Source organism: Nyctereutes procyonoides, unplaced genomic scaffold, assembly GCF_905146905.1.
Source record: "Nyctereutes procyonoides isolate TBG_1078 unplaced genomic scaffold, NYPRO_anot_genome, whole genome shotgun sequence".
NCBI classification, from domain to species: domain Eukaryota; kingdom Metazoa; phylum Chordata; class Mammalia; order Carnivora; family Canidae; genus Nyctereutes; species Nyctereutes procyonoides.
The window spans coordinates 30,758,561-30,767,238 of record NW_026575051.1 but is presented as its reverse complement, the minus strand read 5'-3'; the positions used below and the strand labels follow the sequence as shown (position 1 = coordinate 30,767,238).

The 8,678-nt window shown below is 35.9% G+C and overlaps 1 pseudogene; it reads right to left on the bottom strand.

Annotated features, from left to right (window-relative positions):
- Positions 1-1,866: 1,866 nt before the first annotated feature.
- Positions 1,867-8,372, bottom strand: LOC129512371 (60S ribosomal protein L13-like; annotated as a pseudogene).
- Positions 8,373-8,678: the final 306 nt, after the last annotated feature.

Genomic DNA, 8,678 nt, shown 5'->3' with positions numbered 1-8,678 from the left:
TTTTAATCCATTCTGTCACGTATGTCTTTTGATTGGAGCATTTAGTCCATTTACAATCAAAGCGATTATCAATAGATATGTATTAATTGCCATTTTGTTATTTGTTTTATAGTTGTATTTGTAGTTTTTCTCTGAACCTTTTTTCTCTTTCCCTCTTTCGTAGTTTGCTGGTTTTCTTTTATGATATAATTGGATTCCTTTGTTTTTTATAAATCTATAACTGTTTTTTGATTTGTCATTACCACTGGTTTATATATAACATCTTTTGTACATAGCAATATATATTAAGCTGAAGGTCTCTTAATTTTGAACTCATTCTTTAAGCTTCTCCCCACCACATTTCAGATATTTGGCAGATACTTTCCTTTTTGATGATTAGAGAGATACACTAATTTAATGCTATTATTATGTTAACACATTGACACATATATAAGCTATACAGGGAATGGTTAGATTGCCCAGTCTTTAAATGTATTGTACAGAACCTTGTCCTTAGAAACTCAGTGTCTATAAAAATTTGTACTATGATATGTGATATATGTTTATGTCCACAAACCAGTTGAAATCCAAAATTAACTAAAGAATAACTTTTAGTCTCCTTTCTTGATAACAGAAATGAATGGTGCTTGGAAAATGTGACTGTTAAGCAGGAACAGCATTGCAATTTTAACTGAAATGTGGTATGTTCAACATTACTTTAATCTCTCTCATTTACATAGTGTATCAAAAGATTTGCATGTACACTGGTAGAATTAAATAAAAAGCTGACTATCTCAATGATGATCCAAGTGATAAGAAAATATTTTTGGAAACTTCGTAGCAGTTTATATGAAGTTCTGATTTTATACCTATGTAGAAATACATATAGAAATGGATCAGGTAGGAAATGTGAACTTGGCTGTAGAAAATTAGAGATGAAAATAAGTGTCTCCACCAACACCTATAAATAGGTTCAAATAACTGTGAATGCTGGAAGAAAAAGAGTAAAAAATTGCTGGTCAAAGAACGTCAAAAGATCTATGGTGTGATATGGTTATAAATACCATTCTTATATTTTTTAAATTTTTTTCTTTCAAGTTTTTATGTAAATTAGTTAAAATACAGTGCAATATTAGTTTCAGGCATAAGATTTAGCAATTCATCACTTACATACAACACCTAGTACATAACACAAGTGCTTCCTTAATGCCTATCACCATTTAACTCATCTTCTTGCCTACCTCCCCTCCAGTTACCCTCAGTTTGTCCTCTATAGCTAAGAGTCTGTTTTCTGGTGTGCCTCTCTCTTTTTCCCCCTTCCCATGTGTTCAACTGTTTTGTTTCTTAATTTCCACATATAAGTGAAATCATATGGTATTTGTCTTTCTCTGACTTATTTCACTTAGTATAATATACTCTAGTTCCACCCACACTATTGCAAATAGCAAGATTTCATTCTTTTTTATGACATTCTTTTTTATGTTTTATATATATATATATATATATATATATATATAACACATCTTTATATCCTTTCATCAGCCAATGGATGTTTGGGATCTTTCCAAAAACGGCTATTGTTGATACTGCTGCTATAAACATCAAGGTGCATGTATCCCTTCAAATCAGTATTTATGCATTCTTTGAGTAAATACCTAGGAGTACAATTAAATATCATACTTAATAATGAATTCTTATTCCCACTGGATGGTTCAGAGCCTGATGATCTTCTTGAATTTAGTGAACATATTATTTAGGATAAATTATTTCCCAAAATGTTGTTGAATATCTTAAGGAGATATTGACCAGGGTTATATGGTAGACTAGGCAGGAAAAAGTTATAACAGCCAGACTGTGATCAATTTCTTTCTTCTTTTTTTCTATTAATCACAAGGTGCCAATGGACCTTTGTTTTTCCCTTTTAACATCCTGTTCTGCAGCTTCCTTGGCCCTTTTTATCCAGATGCAAAGAGCCAGACATTAATATGGGTACAAAGACTGGCCAAGCTTTGAAGTTCTTCTCCTCCTCTGCAATGACTCTTGCTTCCTCCCTCTTATAGACAGTTGGCATGTGCATGCCTCTCTCAGCTCTGTGGCCAGTTTGAGTTCTTCAGCAAAGGTGTCTCCTTTGCTGGGACTGCGGGCTTTCTAGGGAAGAGGATGGGCTTGGAGTGGTACTCCTTCAGTCATTGCACATTGGCCTTCAGGGACTTTGTGGACTTTTTTCATCTTCTTGGATCCACTGAGAGCCCAGTGGTCCATACCACGTTCTTGTGGATGCCAGCCACCTGTCACTCTTCCTAGCTGAATCCCCTGCCAGCTCACACTTTGGTGTGATACCTAATAGTGGGACATCTCATGATCGGCCAGTTAGGTCCTGGTTGGAAGAGTGCAGGGCAATGGGGTTTGTCTGGACTTGCCAGGCCTTGTATCTGCATATCTTCTTTGTGGGCTGGTTGAACCATGTGGCCATGCATACCTGCTGGTTCTTGCGGAAGTGGGGCTTCAGGATCATGCCATTCTGGCTGGATGCTTAGGCTGCTGCCTATAGACTGGGGGCAGCAGAGAGGGGAGTGGGTCAGGGCCCAGCCTCCAGCAGATGTGGTGGCCTGCCCAGCCCAAAGCCCAGGCCCAGCCTTCTCCATGTGATTGATTCCTTCTATAATTAATGGATGAGGGGACATTTTGGAGGAAAAGAAAAAAAAAAAAAGCAGGTGACCTGGTATAATTTCCTTGTAAATATGATAACTGAATATCTGGGGAAATAGATTAATTATACTAGTCATTATCCCTGCAGTACTCTTAATGCTCCTGGATTAGGATTGCTAAGAAAAACAAATACAATTTATAGAGAATGTCACATAAATTATACTAAGTATCTGGGAAATAAGACATATATATTTCATAACATCTTGCTGTATGGGGTTTTTATAGAAACCTCTCCTAGTAGTCTATGTATAATGTGGAAAAGAAGGACCCATAGAGCCACATGGAATGATCTCTCCCTACCTTGTCTAGCCTCCTGATTACTCTATCTTTAAAATTATTAGTAAGGCTTGATACAGTGTAAATTCTCTTTTATGACTCTAGATTGGATTGTTTTGGATTCTAGAAACATTAATTTGCTGAAAAATAATATTTTAAGAAAAAATTGATGTGAGGATTCTAAGCAACTATTGCGTATGGTTTTTAAAATTGTTTCATTGTTTGTTTTTTTTTTCCAAGAGTGCTGGTATTATATTCTTATGTTTCTCTTTGTCCCTAAGAGAAAATTGGAGTTAAGGTAATTCAGTGGTAGAAAAGTCAGAGAGAACAAGCTCTCAAGGAGATGATAGGGCTGCTAATTGAGAGAAGAAAACTCCAAATATTGCCAGAGTGAAACCTCTCTGGCTTGCACTGAGCAGAATAAGAAAAGTGAGTGGGTCAGATGCTTTTATATATATTGTGGAACATTAATTTCACTGTGAAATCAATAGATCCAGTTGAAAATGTAAGAGGTTCCCATTGTCAAAGTTTATGAGGTAGGGACAAATTTGAAGCACTCCTTACTGGCATCATGCTATTATATAGTATCCACTGTGTAACCCTTATAGAGTGAGCTTGGATAGACAAATATATTGGCATAAATCAAGATGGAATCTAGGAGATTAAAATTTTATTCTGTAAAAAACGTGTGTTCTTAAAGTAAACTTAATTGTCCTCTTATGTTTCATTTCGGAGGTCTCTGTGGCTAAAATGTATATGACATTGTTCTGAGTGAATATGCATATTAGATCAATGAGAATAAAGTAAAACAGGAAAGTTTGAGTAAGATTATTCTGATACTCTACTCCTTTGACCTTCTTCCTTCACAGATATAACATTTCTGGCTGAAAACAGTATGACTTCTAAGCCCAGTGAGTTAAAAATAAAGAACAAAAAGTAGGAAAATTTTTGGCTTCTAGAGAGAGTAAGATTTCCCCTCCGTCCTTTGTTGGAAATACATGTCAGTTCAAGTGAATAGTAAATATTGGGCCACTGATAATATGGATATCTATCATTCTCTTCTCTCTCTTTGTAATATACCTGTACCTTCCAGTTTTACAATATGACACGATCTCAGACTGTCTTTTATTGTTTAGTAAGAAACCTCATCCCAGTGGAGATCTGAGGTATAGATGTGACTGGTTCTGCTGTGTATATCATTGCTTTCCTCCACCTTGATGTCTCACCTTGAGATTACTTTTCTTCTCTTCCATGTCAGTCTAGGGAGTCCAGATTCTGGGCACCCTGAGACCATTGAACCCATTTCTTCCAACTATACCCAGTGGCTACTCAGCATTGCTGACAAATTTAAAGTATCATGTCTCATTTTTTAAAATAGGAAGGCTTTTGTACACTTTTTCTGCATATATCTTTTGCAAATCTGTGACTGAAGTAGGCAAATGGTCAGGGATTTTGGTTTTCAGTATTTTAGTTTCCATCCAAGTATTATTTCATCCTGACTAACATCCATGTTGTGCTTTATTGCCACCTATGACTCCATCCATTTGGGTTTGCTAGGCAGTGCAGGGTGAAAAGGTGAAGCAGTATCTATATTTTTGCAAACATTACATCATATTATGAATATTTGGAAAAGTCAGGGTGTAGGCCCCTGATGTCATATTCCCTTTTATTCGTGGCACAAAAGGATTAATCAATGTAGGTACACCTGTTAGTTGGGAAAGGAGCCAGTATCATTGATTTAAGAGTTCAGCATGTGCAGATGCTGCTAGGGGTCTCTCTTGCATCAATTATTATGGAAGTCATGTCTTTAAAAAAAAAAGGAAAAAAGGAAGAAGAACAAGACAGCGTGTCTCTTAAATCACTTTGGTTGGTGGTGATAACATAGTTGTAAAACTTATCCTTTGAGTAAATAGATGGTAAGAGATTGAATTCTGGTTTTTATAAGAACATGTCAGTTTTTTACAGTAACTGTTTAAATCCCTAGATTCATCAGATGTGTACAGTTAGCATTTGAAACTTACACTTAACAGTGGACACTTCAACTGTAGTATTGTATGTGGGAGAGGAAACAAATAACACTAATTATCTGATTGATTTAAAAAAGAATTTAGAGTGTTATGTTTTGTAAACTTGTTTTTCCTAATAATCCTGAGTTAACTGGGATGAGAATAAAAGCAATTTAGAACTGAATAATTGTATGTGATACCAAGATATCTATTGTCAGTAGAGAAAAGATACAAATACAAACAATTCATATTTAATTTCCACTAATTAGTACCAAAAAGAGTCTTTGAACACTTTAAACAAAGCATTTGGGTTGTATAGTGTCTCTAGTACTCTTTACAATATTTTTCTTTCTATTCCTTTATTATTTTAGGAATAAACAAGACATAATTTCCTTCCCTTTTCTCAGTCTTATCTTTCTTTTCAGATAGGAGTCATAAAAAGACAGATTTTTGTTACTTCAAATTTAGTATTGGAAGAATTAACTTTTTAAATTTTTAAAAAATATTTAATTTATTTATTTATGAGAGACACAGAAAGAGAGAGGCAGAGACATAGGCAGAGGGAGAAACAGGTTCCATGCAGGGAGCTTGATGTGGGACTCAATCCCGGGACTCCAGAATCATGCCCTGAGTCAAAAAAAGTCAGGTGTCCCTAGAATAATTAATGTAATCACATCTAATTCATAGATAAGGTAAAATATAGATAACTCAAAACTGATTTTATTTAAATTACTTTAAATAGTGTATGTATTTGTTTTAGGTTTAACTCTTAAATTCTTAATTCTGATGAGCTGAGTGCTAAATATTTCAGAAATCATGTAGTTCTTTCTAAACCATGGGGAGACTGATTTTTACTCTGGTGGTGATGAGAAAATATTGCAGGGTTTGAGTAGGGGAGGAAGATAATCAAATGATTCATCACTTACATACAACACACAGTGCTCATCACAGTGCCCTTCTTTATCCCCAGCACCCATTTAATCCCTCCCTTCACTGACTTCCTCTCTAGTAATCCTCAGTTTGTTCTCTGTAGTGAAGAGTTTGTTTTCTGATTTACCTCTCTCTCTCGTCCCCCTTTCCTCTATGTTCATCTGTTTTGTTTCTTAAATTCTACATATGAGTGAAGTCATATGGTATTTGTCTTTCTCTAACTTATTTTGCTTAGCATACCACACTTTAGTTCTATCCACGCCATTGCAAATGGCAAGATTTCATTCTTGTTGATAGCTGAGTAATATTCCATTGTGTGTGTGTGTGTGTGTGTGTGTGTGTGTGTGTGTGTGTGTATACCACCTTTTCTTTATGTATTCATCAGTCAGTGTACTTTTGGGATCTTTCAATGTTTCAGCCATTTAAAAAATGACCTGAAGCAGCTCTTTCAGAGGAACTGCCTTGTATGTCCTGTTTCCTAAACCTTTGAATGAGGCTGTGTTCCAACATTCCTAGAAGTCAGGAAGAGTGAGAAAATCCCATTTGAAAAGACTGATAATGAACTTTTGCCTAGTGACCATTTTGCCTGCCTAGTGATGTACATGATATACAATCTAGTTCTGCTTGTCAGAACAATGAACTCTTCTTAAAAACAAGTTACCTAATCTTTTTTTTTTATGCCCATAAAAATCCTGAGTCCACCTCCTATAAGGAGGACATTGTTCAGGCTTCTATCTCAATCTGTGTACCCCAAATTGCAATTATTTGATTTCAAATAAGTGCCAACCTCTCAAATTGGTTTCTTATTTTAAGTTTCTTCAAGAGTTTCCTCCCTCAGTGACTCCAGCTGGTTTTACATTTAAGAGCTGTGATCCTTCTTGTTGTAAATATTTATCCCAGTGTACTAAAAATTCCAAAGATAATTTGCAATTTCAGTGGTCATTTTGGGGCTCTTTTGAACTCACAGAACTTGACTTGAGAATCATGGATTTAAACCCAGACAAATCACATGAGATGCTTAATTAGTATTTGGAAACTTTAAAATGAACTCAAGACTGATTGCCTCTTTTCAGAGTACTCTTTCCAAATTAATAGAGAAGGATTCTCAATTAGAAAAAAATCATAAGGTCTTACAAAATTCTTTTCTTCAGTCTCCTGCTGCTGCCTTAGGTTGCTCTCCCTCTTCCTCTTCTACTCTTCATCCCTCTATGGCCAAATTCTCTCTCTACTCCCAAGATCCCAAGTCCTTTCTAGAGCTTCCTTTTTCATCCTCTTCATACCGTCCTGTTCTGATGCACCTTTTCAAGGTTAGACCTAGAAGTTACAGTCCTGAATATTTTTATGTTGCCTAGACAAAGGCTAAATTGAGAGCTATTGTTAAGGGATTTTCAACGGTTTCTGAAGACCCTCATCAGTTTGCTGATAAATTTAATATTGTCATCCAAACCTACCGCTCTGGTTTCTCCAATCTTTATCAGTTGGTCAATCTACTTGTTGGAAAGGGTCAAGTTCAACATTGGATTCCAAAGGCTGAATGCCATTAGATGATTTCCAATGGTCTTACCATAGGACAGGGTACTCGTTAGGTGGATTACTAAAGCTTTACATGAAGTCATTCTCCATGTCCTTCCTAAAGCCATCACTTGTAATAAAATCCAGACATATACTCAAAAGCTTGATAAACCAATTAATGACTGTTATAATAGGTTTCAAATGTTTTTTTAAGGAAAATTCAGGTCTTCCTTTAGATGTTGATTCCACCCAGATGGGCTTCAATTCCATGGTTGCAAATGGCCTCTGTCATGAATTATTTCTACTGGTAAAAAGAACTGGGATGAAGTGGGAGACTATTTCTACCCTGATCTAGAATCAATTAGCCAGAACCCTTGAGGATGCTACCTAAAGAAAGTCAAATAAAACCTAAATTTACAACTCCAACAGATGTCTGTATCCTCTCATAGACCATGGCAATCAAAAACTATATGAACAGCAACAGCTTCTCCTAAAAATATCTGCCATGTTCGTAAAAAAAAAAAAAAAAAAAAATCCAGACACTGGAAAAAAAGACTGCCTTAAGCAGAAACACTAAAGATAATTCTCTAACACCAAGCCCTCAACCCCTCTAATGGACATGGGTTGCTCCCAGGAAACATAAAAGGTCTTTCTGATTTTAACCCTTAATCATCTGGGTGAAACTGCCTTAATTATTGGAAGTTAGGTTCTTACCATTTTAACTGACATTGGTATAAGTCCCACATTCATCCTCAAATAGTCCCTTACTAGGACTACAGAAAAAAATTCCATCAGTGGGAATTTCTAATAAATCCTTAACAGCTTATAAAGCTCTTTCCTTACCTTTTCAGTTAGGGCCTCTTCAAGACAGGCATTCCTTTTTACTCGGCCACTCAGCTCCTGTCCATCTACTTGGAAGAGACTTAGAAAAATACCACACTGCCATCCCTTTTTCCACATTCTTAAAATCAATTCAACTTCTCCTTCAACTGGCAGTAACAGTCTTTCCCCTTAAATCAGCTAATAAGGACAGTGAGAGCTTAACTCTCTTAGAACAAGTCCCTAAAGGATTTAGGGCAAAATCCACAACAGATATCAAGCAGATCCATTCAGCTTCTCCAGTAAAGATTCAAGCTGATCCAAGCAAACTCCTTCCTAATATCAGGCAATACCCTTTAAACCTTGAAGCTATTGCAGGAATAAAATCAATTATAGAGAATGCTAGGTTCAAAACCTTATAGTCTCTTGTATCAGTCCTTATAATAC